Source organism: Ursus arctos, unplaced genomic scaffold (genome assembly GCF_023065955.2).
Source record: "Ursus arctos isolate Adak ecotype North America unplaced genomic scaffold, UrsArc2.0 scaffold_15, whole genome shotgun sequence".
NCBI lineage: Eukaryota > Metazoa > Chordata > Mammalia > Carnivora > Ursidae > Ursus > Ursus arctos.
In genome coordinates, this window is record NW_026622819.1 from 24,449,577 (window position 1) to 24,464,810 (window position 15,234).

Here is a 15,234-nt window from a genome sequence, read left to right on the forward strand (position 1 = left end):
CAAAAAAAAGAGAACAGAGGATTTAAGGAAGTAACAAGCAGACGTGGTTTGGTTGGCAACTCTCCCCCCATCTGTGATTTAGGGAAATTACTTAAGCCTTGAGACATAGTCTCCGCTATCAAATGGCGCTCTGTGAAGCATCCAGTTCCCTGAAATCCGCATTTTAACTGTGTCACCAAAGGTTGTAGCTAAGTAACTCTTGAAGTTCTGGAGCCCAGTTTATTTTCTTTGAGGGTCTGATATTCTAACTTATTAGAATCTGGAGGCTCTTCTGTGAACTTGTTCTCATGAATCTTAAAAATTACACTTTAATGGGCCGGTGCTAGGAGGTCCTCGCTGTTCTTGGTTGAGGACAAACCCAAGACGCCTTGCCCCAGGGCCCGCCCTCCATGAGGTACTGGGAGTTCTGTGCTTTGGCTGCTGTTCTGACTGCCAGAGTCTTCATTGTTACAAGGCCAGTCAGGCACATTCTTGGGTCTTTTGTTTTTAAACTGTTTTAGATAACGTTTAAGACCTGGAAGTCACCATTGCCCGATTCCCATGGGAAATCTCCAGTTATTTAGAGAAATTCTTCTTGTGGGAAAAACGGGGGGAAACAAATAACTAATTGTTTGGAGGCTCATAGAAAGAAATTTCCATATATGACCCAGCTTCCTCACCATTGCTTCTGAAAACTGTGGTTTTGTAAGTCAAATTTCCACCCCGTGGAACCATACGTGATTCCGAGAGAAGATTCTTCCTGGTAAAGATGAGAAATACCTTGAAAGTACCGCTGAGTCCAAACATATCATGGAGTGTCATGTGATTTTTGATGGATTTCATCCTCCAAGGGCTTTACCTACCCTTTCCCACTTGAGTAAGAGAGACTCTAATAATTTTTATTTTTATTTTTATTTTATTTTTTTTAAAGATTCCATTTATTCATTCGACAGAGACAGAGACAGCCAGCGAGACAGGGAACACAAGCAGGGGAAGTGGGAGAGGAAGAAGCAGGCTCACAGCGGAAGAGCCCGACGTGGGGCTCGATCCCGGAACGCCGGGATCATGCCCCGAGCCGAAGGCAGACGCCCAACCGCTGTGCCACCCAGGCGCCCCGACTCTAATAATTTTTAATCACAAAGTAGATGTGGTAAGCTTAGGGGACTGTATTTTTTTTTTTAAGAGGAATTACTTTCAGATCTGAAAATTATAGACTGGGTGCAATAAACCTTTAAAACTCAGAGCACCACAGGGAACTGCATTGCTACTGTTAAGCTTACAGAAGAGCTCCAGGAGATGGGGCAGGAGGAGGAGTTGGCTAGTTCTAGAAACTGCTTTGAAAAAACGTTATTTCCCGTTCACACCTGTTTCACCAGCCCTTCTGAGATGCCCCTGCAGCCCGATCACGAAGTGTGTCATGTGTGGAGTGTACAGTCTGATCAGGTGACCAAAGCAGTGTAGCGTCCGTGGCTTCCCTTGACTCCTTAGCGTCTTGGCAGGAGTCAAAGTTAAGCTTATACCCTGGTTGCAGGGGAACAATGCCGAGGACTCTGCCTGCCACTCTGAGTCTTCCGTGTACCTCTACTTCGTGTGTTTAGGGTGTACCTGCCTCACGAGGCAGAGTCGTTATGGAGTAAGCAAACATCCACACCACCTTCAGTTTCTGCAAACCACGTGAATGGCAACACCTTCTCCATATGACAGTATCAGTGTAGGAAAAATAAAATATAAAAGGTTGGAGATTCCAAACCCTGCCCACTGTTTTTATTTCCTCATGTGGCATTTTAATGGAACTGTGACTATGGCCTCCGTCATGCTTATCTGGTTCCTATACTCCAGGTGCTATGGGCAGCCATCTGATCCCAAACCTGGCTGGCAGCGGTCCTTTCCAGAATGCCTGTTTAACAAGCCTTTGCCATGGGGCATGTTCTGTTCACTCTGCCGGGGCCAAGTCAGGTGGGCCTGGCCAGAACGCAGTTGTCCCGCAGGTGCAGTATCCAGGAGGCGTGGCCCACTCTCCTTTCTTCTATGAGGGGGCAGAAGTGTGGAACTGTGGGAAACGCCAAGACCAAGAAGCCACCTTTATTTTTTTATTTTTTATTTTTTTTAGTTTAAGTTTGTTAGCTTTTTATTTTTTTATTTTTTTATTTTTTTTCATGTTTCTTTTATTATATTACGTTAGTCACCATACAGTACATCCCTGGTTTCCGATGTAAAGTTCGATGATTCATTAGTTGTGTATAACACCCAGTGCACCATGCAATATGTGCCCTCCTTACTATCCATCACCGGTCTATCCCATTCCCCCGCCCCCCCCGAGGCCCTCAGTTTGTTTCTCATAGTCCATAGTCTCTCATGCTTCATTCCCCCTTCTGATTACCCCCCTTTCTTTATCCCTTTCTTCCCCTACCGATCTTCCTAGTTCTTATGTTCCATAGATGAGAGAAATCATATGATATTTGTTTTTCTCTGCTTGACTTATTTCACGTAGCATTATCTCCTCCAGTGCCGTCCATGTTGCAGCAAATGTTGAGAACTCGTTCTTTCTGATAGCTGAGTAATATTCCATTGTATATATGGACCACAACTTCTTAATCCAGTCATCTGTTGAAGGGCATCTCGGTTCCTTCCACGATTTAGCTATTGTGGACAATGCTGCTATGAACATTGGGGTGCATATGGCCCTTCTCTTCACTACGTCTGTATCTTTGGGGTAAATACCCAGTAGTGCAATGGCTGGATCATAGGGTAGCTCAATTTTTAACTTTTTAAGGGACCTCCACACTATTTTCCAGAGTAAGAAGCCACCTTTAAGGCCTTCCTTAAGACCCACTTCCTGTGATGGTCACTCTTGATGACCCCAGCCCATCGCAACACCTCCCTATGGAAATCCTGGAGCCCTGGATGCCTTTATCCGTCACTTTGCCTCCAGCACATGTTGCGTTGCAATGGTGGGAATCTTTTCGGATGAACGGGGTCTTGCCTGCCCAGAACAAGTGCTTACAGGAGACCCTTATTTAATTACTTGTCTGATTCTGGTCTTGCAGGGTAGCTAATCTTGTGGAAGTCTTTGGGGAAATGTCTATAGGGATGCTCACAAAAATTGATTTCTTGGAGAGCCCAGGCCCATGAGAGGCCTTAGAGAAGTCTCAAGCTAAAGGTAGCTGGTGACACTGGCTTGTTCCCTGTGCTCAGCTGAGTGAGTTAGCAACACTCATGGCCGGGTCCATGGGGTCCTCAGGTCTGGGGCAGGATTCCCAGGAATGAGTTCAAGTTGTGACAGGGGTGGATTTAGTTTCCAAAACCCAAAATGCCTCCATTTCTATGAAAGAAACTACCCCAATTCAAAGGACTGATTGGACTGACAAGCCAGGACAGAAAGTGGGGACTGAGCATTGCTCTTGTGGCTGAGACCAGTGGCTAGTGGGTCTAAGCAGTTTGTCCTCGTCTGGGGGCCAAGGAGGTACAAATGCCTTGAAGTGAGGGCCCGGGCTGGTCCAGCTCCCTGGGGGGAAGTGTGGCAGGTGTGCGTCTGGTTGTGTACATCCTAAAGGCTTCTCTGAAGTGAGACTTTCCTTGTCCATGACGAGTGGTCCTTTTCTCCGTCTGTGTTCAGAAGAGACATACTTTCTTTTTGAAGGGACTGACCTAATCCTCATTAGGTCAAAGAGTGCCCTCTTCCGGAAGGAAGGGCATATCAGATGGCCAAGCAGAAGGCTCGAGAGTGTTTGGAAGGTCCTCAACACACTTGTTTCCTATTAATACATTATATTATAAAAAGGCAGGGGTGGGAACTGTTTGATAAAATAAGATCGGGATGCAACAAAGGGAGAGCTGGTACACAGCACTTCTCAAGCACACTTGACCCTGGAGCTCTTCTTCCATTGGGGGTCTTCTCAAACTGGTATGTCATAGAATGTATTTGTGGGAAAACTAGAGTAAGGAAATTAGGAAGATTACAAAGAAGGAACGCTTGAGAAAAAAATACTCAAAAGGACAGTGAAACTGTTTTAAGGCCCCACATCGTCTGTTCTTTGTTGCAGAGGGCTGTCTTGTGTGTTGTCGGATGCTTAGCACTCTCTCTGGCCTCTGCCGTTCAGATGCCAGGAGCAAGCGCTCCTCCTTCCCACATAGGGGGGTGGGGGTGGAGGTAAAATCTCCCCCCCTTGAACCCCACTGGTCTATGTGAAAAGCATAGAGAGCAGAAAAGGAGCAGTAGCCAGTGTGTTTCATGATGCGCACATCGGGGCTGGATCAAGAGTAAAGATGTTTGGGCTTTATCCTTTGAGCGATGAGAAATTATCAAGCCAATCTTCCATACTCACCAGCAGATGTCTCTGGGCACAGGTTAGACTGGAGGAGTAAACAACTGAGGAAGAGAGAATAGTTGGGAATCAAGGTCCTAAATGTGACAGAGTCCAGGAGAGGGGACAGCAAAAGACGTACGAGGTAGAGCAGGCAGGACACAATGACAAGTGCGAAGGGAAGAGGCCAGTGGGTGGCGACTTACATGCTGAGTGACCTGGGATGACATCAATTAGAAGAGGGGCTACAGGAGTAGGGGCTGATCTGAGGGAGAGCGTGATGGGTTTTATTTTAGGGGATGCTGAGTTTGAGATGCTACGGGCCATGGCAGCTGGAGCCGGACAGCAGACAGCAGAGGTCTGGGTCCGAGGCTCCGGAGGAAGATGGAGGGTGAGGAGTTGGAGGCTGTGGCTTGGAGGCAGTTGCTGCGGAGGCAGAGGACATAACTCAGGGAAGCAGGGGGAGAGACGCCGGTGCCTCTCCGGGTCTCACCCTGGCTGCACCGGGAGGAGGAAAGTTGAGCTTGGAGACGGAGCTGGGCTGATCAGAGAGCTGAAGGCAGTGGCATCCGCCAGACTTTTGGTCTCATTGGTCAGATTCAATTGCAAAACAAAACAAAACAAAAACCAGTTCTGTACACAAGCAGGGACCAGAAACGCATGATGTGTCAGTTGAGTGAGGGTTGAGTGAGGCGGGAGAGCGGCGTGGAGCTTCCCCAGGGGCTCTGTGAGCCCTCTGCCTTGGTGGCCCCAGTTGGAAGGGAGCTGTTGGTTCACATTTCCAGGCCAAGGTTCTCCCTGTTTGCACAAGCTAGAGGGTGTTGCCCGTCCCCATCACCACCATCGTCTCTGTCACAGAATATAGAAACAAACTGAGCACGCTGTTGGCGTTCATAACTTCCCGGGAGTTACTTTGACTGGGGGATGGGGAGAAGAGAGGAGGAAACTTTAGTGCTTCTTGTTTTCGAGTCATTTATGAGTTTTACCTTACGGCAAGGGGTGGTCCTTTCACATTGTGGCTTTCGTAATAGGAAGCATGATCGCCATAGGACTGGCCAAGGGACGATTGCAAAGAAAGTCCAGGTTCCATTAGCTTTTTAAAAAGTACATGTAATATAAGATTTACCATTTTAGCTATTTTTAAGTGTACAGTCCGTGGCATTTAGGTCTCTCCACATTGTTGTGCAACCACCGCCACCGTCCATCTCCGGAACAGCTTGCCTTGCAAAACTGAAGCTCTGTCCCCATTAAACACTAACTCCCTGTTCTCCCCTTTCCCCCAGCCCCTGGCACTCACCATTTTACTTTCGGTCTCTGTGGATCTGACTGTTTTTAGGTACCTCACATAAGAGGAAGCATCTGATATTTACTGTTCTGTGACTGGTTAATTCGCTTAGCATAATGTCCTCAAGGTTCAGCCCTGTTGTAGCATGTGTCAGAATTTCCTCCTTTTTAAAGGCTGAGTAATAGTCCACATTTGTCTGTTAATTGGTCAGTGGGCACTTGGGTTGCTTCCACCTTTTGGGTATTGCTGCTATGAACATGGTTGGGCAAACAGCCGTTTGTGTCCCTGCTTTCGATTCTGTGGGGGAAGTACCCAGAGCATCTCTTGGCTTGTGTGGCATTGTTGCCTTCTTTCTCTATGGGGGATTGCTAGAATCACTTTCTAGCTCCCTGTCCTTCTGATGCTGCCTTTGTTACCCCTCTGCTTTGGCTCCTAGGAGAGCCTTAGGTATGAATGTGGGCTGGGCTTTGTGACCAGCCGGAGTGCCATTACTGAGCCCCTGCCCATAGTTCTTGGCTCTGAAGGTCTACAGCTTGTCCACCTAGTGTGGTCCTAGAATTTGAAATGAAGATCCATGTTCTACTCTCAGTACTTCAACTAATATGCCATAACCTCAGCAAGTTTCCTCATCTCTCTCTGGGTCTCTGTTTCAGCATCCCCTCAATGAGAAGATAGAGCTAAACGATGCTTAGAGTTCCTCCCAGATCACAGAGGGGGAGAGCATTGTGGTCTCCTGAGCCCAGGAACCACCCTCCTAAGGGGGGTGAGAAGAAAGAGCTCCAGATTCCTACCCTGGACAGTTTGACCGAAATCTTATCTTCCTCAAACCTTGGATGGCTAGGTGTTTCTCATGGCTTGTGTACTTCCTGGGTCCTGGTACATGCTGCATGGCTAGTTTCATGAGTGAATGTAGCAGCAATTCCCCTTAAAGCAAAATTATATAATATATATATTATCCGCTCTTTGTTGAGAGAATGGGAGAGAGGCGGAATAACTGGTTTCACCATAGATTTTTGGCGATCTCACAAATTAATACTGGAGAGAATATTCTATAGGCAAACTTTACCTCTGATTAAGACTGTAGTTGGTCATGGACCAAGAAAATGTTAACCCCCTTTGTTTCCCCTCACTTCCTACGTTGTTTGAAGAACAGACCTTCTTCTTAGCTTAAACTCTGAGCAAGTCAACTGTCCTGGAACTGGAGAGGTGAATCGCAGAAGGGCACCCATGTGATCAACTTTCAGGGCTCTGGATGGCACATGAAAATTTCGACTGGTCTGGAATTTGGTTTGGAGACTAGGAGCTGATCTTCCTGTCAGTTCCCTCTCTGCCCCAGCAGTGAAACATTGTCTATGTACCAGTGTCTTTGTGTCTTGCTTCTCTTGGACTCCTCTGTAAAAGCAGATCACCTGCTTTGTTCAAGGATGTGGTATTAGACTAGATGGCTGGAACCCATTTGAAACATGAAAACTGTATAGCGTTTTCTTCTTAGGGGATGTTTTAACCATCTTATTAAAGAAAAATCAGTCTTTAAGTCTGGATACTAAGTCATCAAGTTCTTAATATAGAAAAATTTTAAAATTTTTTAAATTGAAGAACTCCCCATGGTGATGGGGACTAGCTTTTGATGACATGAGGTTCATGGGGGGAAATCCATATTGGATAAAACTCTAAAATAAACGAATAGAGAAAAACAGACTAACATTAATTCTAAAACCTCATAGTTTTTCCAGCTTTTCTAACAGTATGACCTGAGAATGACTGCAGATGAGCAGAGGACATGGCTCCTTTTTTGTTCCTGACAAGTGTAGCTGCTAAAAGGCTGTCAGTATTTTAATAACAAGACATCATTCCCATTTTAATAGCTTTATGTAAATTTTCATACCCACTCTGAAGGCCATGGGTTTTCAGGACCTGTGTCTCTGGTTGATGGTACATGAAAGACCCCTTTTGCTCCAGCTACAAATAAGGCGAATTTTATGCATAGCGGAAGTCACGACTTATATGTGTTGTTTGGGGGGGGGCTATTTTTAAAAATTCTATTTCCTGATAAAACCTTATCATCTTTGTAGCTGCTGTCATTCTAGCTAGGTAAGTGTTCTCCGGAGCTGGCTCATAATCTCTGTTTTTGGCATCAGTGGTCTGGGGTAGAAGACGGAAGTGTTTTGGAGTAGGAAAGTTGTAGATTTGGGATCATCACGACAATGGGTTTTCGGTTTTTTTGGTTTTTTTACAAATGGTCTTTTACTTACCAATGGGCTTCTTGACAAAATTATTTAAAGTCTCAATTTTTAATCCCATTTAAATGCAATAAGAAACCCGGCCCTTTAATAAGTGCCAAGTAAAAGAGGTCACTGGGTGGTAAGTGTCTCAACTGATCATCCTGGCCTCACATCTGGGGTGTATTTTGGTCATCTCGTGCCCAAAACCTTCGGGGCACTTCGGGGCACATCATGATGCCGTCGCAGTTCTGTCACCCCGGTGTGGGTCCTCTGTGGATGGAAGTCCGGTCTGCAGACACCTGCAGGCGGAAGCCACGGATGACTGCTGCCAGGATCTAATTCTCCCCCGTACTCCCGGCAAATTAAAGCCGAGTTTAGCAGCATGGTTCCAGGGCACCGGCAGGGCAAGGGTTGGCTCACGCTCCTACAAACACAGTGTAGCTGGATGCACTCATAAATGAAAAATGATCTGAGTGCTGTGGGTGGGGCCCTGGAGCTCAGGAGGTGAAGCTGGAGGAGGAGAGAGAAAATCTGCTCCGAAGCTCAGCAGAGCATGGGGAGCGGGCAGGAAGTCGGAGCATGCACTGGCATGGCTCACATCTTTGTTGATAGCAAATAACCCAGGACTTTAAAGCGCTGAATGGAGAAGGGAAATGAAGCACAACAAAGTTTGGAGCCTGTCCTGGTCCAGAGGCTGTGAAGCATTGTGGAGAGCGCTCACCTGATGAGCTCGGCACCAGGTAGGAGGGGGGACCCGAACAGGGGAGAGAATCGTATCTTCTCTCTGAGCACCATTCCTGTGGCTTTATTTTTTCTTTTTAAAGCATATGAGAAATGAGTAAAGAATATTGACATAAGAAACAGACCTCTCCTGAATTGTGCTGATATCTGCCCAAGCGAGAGTTTTTCTCCGTTACTAGTTTGATGACCAAATGACTCTTACATTCTGGGTGTTGCTTTAAAAACAATCACACAAAATCGCGCAGCGTTTAGTTAAAACTGATTTTCAAATTGGCAGATGATAAATGAACTGCAGGCACTGTTTTCGAACACACACTTTGAAGACAGCCAACCAGAAACTGATTTTCAGGCTTGACCGTTGCTGTATTTTCGTACTTCAGCGCCAACAAGGTGCTTGCTAATTTTTGCTGGCTTTTGTGAGGAAGGAGGTAGATGTATAACAGCTGTGAAGTATCCAGAAATTGACTGGGATCCAGAGCGAAGCCTGAATGCACTAATGTTTTCTCCATTAAGGCAGGCTTTCTCTGCTCAGCGTCTAAGTCAGGGAATTGCAAAGTAAAGTGTGGATCCTGGGGGCGGGAGAGGTGAGGGGGGGGGTTGGGAACTGTCACAGTGACATCTTCACTCTCAGAAGTAGAAAAAAATGGGGAGGGCCAAGGGTCACAGCCACACGCGAGGATAATTTAAAGACTGATCCGTGGTTCCCACTGTAGCTGCGTCTCAGAGCATCCTTTCCATTGTTGGGGCTTGCAAGAGAGGAGCAGAACGGGATAAAGGCCATCTCCAGCCTGGGTTTCTAAACCATTGCCAGGCCTTGCCTCGGATAGGTGCCTGGATAATTTGACATGGATTTCCCCTAATGAAGTGGTCAGAGTAGTGGAATTGAGCTGACATGGGGAGGTCGGAAATGGCATGGGTGGTCAGAGTGACAGGAGCACCAGAATTAGATCGAGAATGTAGTATTTCGGTCAAATAGTCCAGCCTGAGTACTGGTGCTCTTTGAGTTGAGCTTTTGAGAATGCTCTGTTAGCCACAGGGGTGTGTCTGGGGAGGCAGATGCGAGAGCGGCTTCACCTACAGGCTGGCTGTGTCCTCCTGCTGAGGCCAACTCTTCTGGCTTTGCATTTTAGGCCTGGAGGGCTGGGAGATGGCTGTGCTTAGTCAAGGCAAGCCCATACCTTATCGCTAGTTTCTTTTTCTGACTTCTCTGCCTTCCACCATGACACCCACAGGGTTGGGGGAAGGGGTGACAACACAGCCTCTCCTATTCCCCACCACCCCCAACTCTTGTTCTTTCTGGCCTGCTCTCCGGCAGTAGGGTGGGGCCCCTTTGTCTCCTATCCTTTACGTGCCTGTCCCAGGTGCTTTTGCAGTGAATTAAGGCGAGCTGGGGAGCAAACTCCTTTTCAGGGTCCATTCTGAAAGCAGTCACAGGTTGGCCAACTGTGGCCTGTGAACCAAATCCAGCCTGTCTCAGCCTGTTTTTGTGAGGCTCAGGAGCTAAATATACATTTTACATGTTAAAGCGTCGAAGAAACCAAGGAAGAAGAATATAAGATATAGGACAGAGACAGGTATGACCTGCAAAGCCTAAGATATTTTCTCTAGTACCTCTTAGAGAAAATAGTTGCTGACCTCTGATTTTTAACATCATTCATGACCAGAATGATCAATGGGTTGACACAGGTCAGGTTCCCACAGCTTCCATGAGCTGTTGTTTTGGAAACTGATTTTTGTTTGTCAGTCTGTTAAATGGCATTATTGCCTTAAAAAGGGTGGATCGGGAGCAGGGAAGTTGGAAGATTTTCTGCAGGGTCCAATCAATGGGAAAGAAACGTCAGAGGAACTATGCAGTTACGGTTGGATTTTGCCCCGTCCCCTTGCTGGTGAGCTGCCGATGCGGCCATCTATGAGAGAGACCCGCCGCCGCATGTTGATGGTGCTTCCCCCACCCCCACACCCCGGAAGAACCTGATAGGGAACAAAACACCCAGCTGACTTACCCAAAATTGATTCACTTCCTTGTTTCTCTTTTGCGCATGGAATGCTGGCCGGAATTCTACAGTCCGAGTTGTTTAGTATTGCCACTCTGGGAAAAAAAAGATGTTTTCTGTGATAAAAAAGACAGTGAGTTAAGTGAATGTCATGTTTTCTGATGTCCAGAACAGTGTTCCTTTATTGCTCTCTAAGAAAGCCTACTCTAGGTCCACCAGCCATTCCCCTGAACATGCAATTCTCCTCTACCCAGCGCAGTATTTCATTGTTAATGTCATTTCTAATAAGGGGAGAGGAAAATCTGGTGACCTTGCTCATGTTTAACTTGTGTCAAAACTGCAGGCTTGGCTGTGGAGCAGACTTCTGTAAGTAGCTCATTGTCCACTGCAGAAACACAGAAAAGTTCTCACAAGGAGATTGTAGTTTAAGAAGAGAAACAAAACAGCCAGTATTAATTTTTTTTTTTTTCTCCAAGACACTTCAGCCATCTAGCATCCTGTATTTGGAAATTGGATGCTGTCAGTGGAGAAGAATGGGGGTGGGGCCCAGTTTGACAGATGAAAACAAGTGAGGAAGTATGAAAATATGTATAGTCTGGTGTCCCATGGGAGTTCGAGGCTGGAAAACAAGATGGCGGCAATGCACTTGACAAGCCGACTTGTCAGAGCTGGCAAGGGTGGGTCCCTTAATCTACCATGTGAGCCAGGCAGCACCTTTGACTGTATTTAGAAAGGAGTTTGGCTCTGAATGTAGAGATTAAGCAACCTGCTATTCCTGTATGCGCTGGAATTTCTCAGACATAGTCAGAAACCTGATTTGCGTAACTGCTGAAGCTCGACTAGCAGCCGAACAGACTGAGGCCTGGACTCCCCGAGCAAGGAGCAGCTGGGCATCACAGCACGTGAGGGGATTTACTCAGCTTGCCCAAGAGGGTGTGTTGTTATATGGCAGGCTCTGGGGTGAAGGGTCAGCTCTGGGTTCCCAGCAGGGCATGATTAGAGGGTGAGTAACTTCTTCCTCTACCTGAGTTGGTGGTATGTATCGAAGAGCTCTAGAACTACCTGGTATCTCAAAGTAGCGTGAGGGACCTTTTCGTTTCTGAGCCATGTGACCAAGCTGGCTCATAAGGAGACAGAAACGGCCAGGCAGTCAGAGTCTGATCATGAGCTAAACTGGACGATAAGCCACGAGCAGCACTTAATTAGCCAACTCGTTTGCAGAATATTGGGAGGGCAACTGTGTCAGCTCGAAGCCAGAGCATCTGTCCCCTCCTTTTGGCTGTCTGAACGGGAATGGGGTCTGACGTCTGCTCATCAGCTTTTTCCTGATGGTGAATAGGATAAAAGATGGAGCTAAATGTGTGCCTATGTGTGCAAAAGTATGTAAATCTAGAACAGAGGAACAGCCAAGCAAATAGAAGGTATGATTCTGAGTTAGAAAATGAAGCATGAGAGACTATGGACTCTGAGAAACAAACTGAAGGCCTCAGAGGGGAGGGGGGTGGGGGAATGGGATAGACCGGTGATGCGTAGTAAGGAGGGCACGTATTGCATGGTGCACTGGGTGTTATACGCAACTAATGAATCATCGAACTTTACATCGGAAACCAGGGATGTACTGTACGGTGACTAACATAATATAAAAAAAAATTTAAAAAAAAAGAAAAAGAAAGGGAGACTTGTGATCATGTCCATGAAAGGGAATCAATAATTTCGTGTGTCAGTGGCTGGCAGGGATCCCTCTGTGTGGTTTTGTGTTCACGTACAGGTTGTGTCCCTCTGAAGAACTTCCGTAGACAATGCACCCTCTCAACTCCAAACATCCTTTGTAGGAATTTCCTGCAGGGGCACAATATCCCTCTCACCTTGGGTGTCCTGACTGGAGCTCTGCTGTTTCCCCAGCAGCCAGGGAATAAGATGGCAGCAACCCTCTTCCATTGACAAGGGAGAAGGCAGAGTGTGCCCTACTAGGACATCTTCTGACGGCTTGGCGATCCCTGGTGGCCCACTGCCTGAGGTTACCATGGTTTGTTACATCTCAGTGTGTGTGGGCATGCAGCCCACTACACTGCATTCCGCAGATGGCCTCACTGGGGCATGGGGGGGAGTGCACAGTCTCAGCTTAGATGCAAGGTCCCTGTGCAGTGAGTCCGGCCCATTGCAATGGCAACCACTGACCTGGGCTCTAGATCTGCCTGCCTTTTTGGCACTTAGAAGGGCCCAAAGTGATTCTTTTGGTAAAAGAGAAGCATTACTTTATACTCTTGGTAATTTTGAGGTTCGGAGGCTACGAGGTATACTTAAAGCAAGATACACTTCGACTGTCTTTGCCTTTCTAATTTCTACTCTAGCCTTCTTCCCAGATTAGAAGATGGAAACCAATATGGAAATTGGCAGAGTAGGGCAAGTCCAAGAAATGACCAGAGTGGCCCTTGAGAATCAGTTCAGTTAAAAGGCCTCAATTTCAATGGGACTCCTTAGACTTGGGGGGAGGGGGGCAAGAACATTTGCAGATTTCACCCTTAAAGGGTAGATAGGTGGCCTTCTGTTTCTACATTGTATCTTCCCAAGCCTTGCCCTTTTAACAAAAGCTTAAACCTTCTTATAGGCTCTCCCCTCTTCCCCTCCAAAAAAAGAAAAGTGCATTTGCAGTGAACAATTTAGAATTCTCACCCAAATCAGAGCACAAGAAGTGCCCAAGCCAGGGGGAAGTGGGAGGGAATTCAGAGGCACCATAGCTGACCTTCATTTAAATAGCATGAATCTCTGTATTCATCATGGTGTTCTTGATGCAAGAGCAACACTGTACCCATGGCTTTTGCTCTTGTTTCTGTTCCTTTAGCTAGAGTGTTCTTCTTTTCTCCTGCGGGCTGGTTCCATCAGCCAGTGGAGGCTCTGTCTTCCAAGGAAGCACGCCTTCACCTTCTACTTGCCAAATTCCACCTTAGTTTTCACCTTACAACACTTTGCCTAGAGTTCCCAGACGGCTGCCTGTGGGGTAGAGGGCTGAATGTTGGCAGTAAGCTGTGGGCTTTGGAAAACATCACAGGTATTTGATTGTAACACATGCAAGACAGTCTTGGCAGGGGAGCAATAAAGACCTGGAGGGGAACAGAAAATTACCTCTGAGCGCTGCAGGGGAGATGGTGGCCAAAATGAAGGGTACAGTTTGGGTTTGCAAAGCTAAGTGCTTTGCACAATCCTTTCTACAGGCTAGAACTTGCTTGACTTCAGTTTCTCCCTCAAGTCAGTCAAAGAATGTTGGAGAACGGAATGCTGGAGCTGAGACTGTACCTGGGGGCATCTTGGTGGGTGAGGATTTTATGGAGGTCCCGGTGGCCCAACCAAACATTGTGTGGTGGGAATCCTGCTGTTTTCGTAATGCTGAGGCATTAGACATTCTCATGTCTCTAACTAATTAGACATTCTTAAGGCATTTCCTATGGTAACAAAAATTCAACACTTCATCTTTAAAGCGAGTAGAGTCAGTTATTTCAAACTTTCACTAGGAGAAACATGAGTCATCTCTACAGCATTCTGTGGCTTAATTAATTACATTTGTTGCATTGGGATTTCTGGGTGGAGAGAGAATCTGCTGTCAGCTTTAGTCTTTTTACTGTGAGTTCTTCATCTACTCCGGCAGCAATGTCTGGGTTACTCTAAAACCAGAGTGGTCTCAAAGCTAAGATCTCAAACCCTCCACATAGTCACTCTTTCTAGGCCCGATGACCGTGAATGATACAGTGCTGAATTTTAAAAGCAGTCTTACTGCAATACGATTTACTGTGATGGACTCCTGACATCCATAGGTTGGCCCTCCAGTCTGTGAGGTTTTCTCTGCTTCCAGCCTTTCTTTCTTAGAACCATATCCTAGATTACCGGCCCCTGAACCAGGACGGGTGGGCAGCTAGATAGACGTCATGCAACTCATTCATCGTCGGGTGTTCAGATGCAAGGTTTTGCACTCGTTTTCAGATGAGCAAGCCTAGCTAGAGAAAAGCTAAGCGTGAGCGACCAGCATGTGTGTGAATGTTGGGGAGAAGGGCTGCAAGCAGAAATTCATTCATGACGCTCGCATGGACCTGGAGACATGGCTATTTTTGAGCAGAAATCTTAATGGAAGCCTGTGGCTCAAGTTTGTAGGTCTTTCTTCCTTTTGTAAACATGTGGCTGAAACATGCCCACATGATTTGTGTTTGGTAGAGAAATGCCTCATTGTGTAGTAGCGACTTCTCTGCGAGAGGTCAACCCGAGTGTCAGATGAGTCCCCCAAGGCTGCCGCACTCAGTTCCATTTTGCTTTCACGGCACTTTGGTTAGTGTGAGGGGAGATGGCCTGCAGAGCGGTGTAGATGCCTTGGATGTACGATTGTGAAATTCAGAGACAAATCGATTTTGGCTTTCTCTGAAAATGGATCTTATTTTGAGAACCACCGTTGACATGGCTGTGGGAAGTGTTGCTTATTCTTGGCAAGAAAACCACCCTGAAAAGGTGCCGTGCTTATGATCCAAGAGACAGGGAGCCTGCCCCAGGCCCTCTGGCAGAGCAGGGAGAACATTTCAGAACTCAGAGTCAGTAATTTATATTAAATCCACATTTGTATGGAAGTACCTACGCAGATGGAGAAGGCAGCTTCCTACAAAACGGGATTATTTTAGTTACTCTGTGTAATGGGATTCAGAACGTAGCCTGGCATGTCTGTTTCAGAA

At 46.7% G+C, this 15,234-nt stretch overlaps 1 protein-coding gene across 8 annotated transcripts in view; it reads left to right on the forward strand.

The window, feature by feature from the left end:
- PDZD2 (PDZ domain containing 2) overlaps positions 1–15,234 on the forward strand; it is a 379,909-nt gene that overhangs the window by 245,792 nt on the left and 118,883 nt on the right. Inside the window, exon 1 of one of the 8 annotated variants that reach the window (XM_044387007.3) lies at positions 2,644–8,530. The exons of 6 other annotated variants lie outside the window; for them this stretch is intronic. The gene's annotated coding sequence lies outside the window, so the exon portion shown is untranslated. Of the gene's footprint in view, positions 1–2,643; positions 8,531–10,529; positions 11,428–15,234 lie in introns of those variants that run through there. One more of the 8 variants, XM_057312180.1, reaches the window with a different exon arrangement.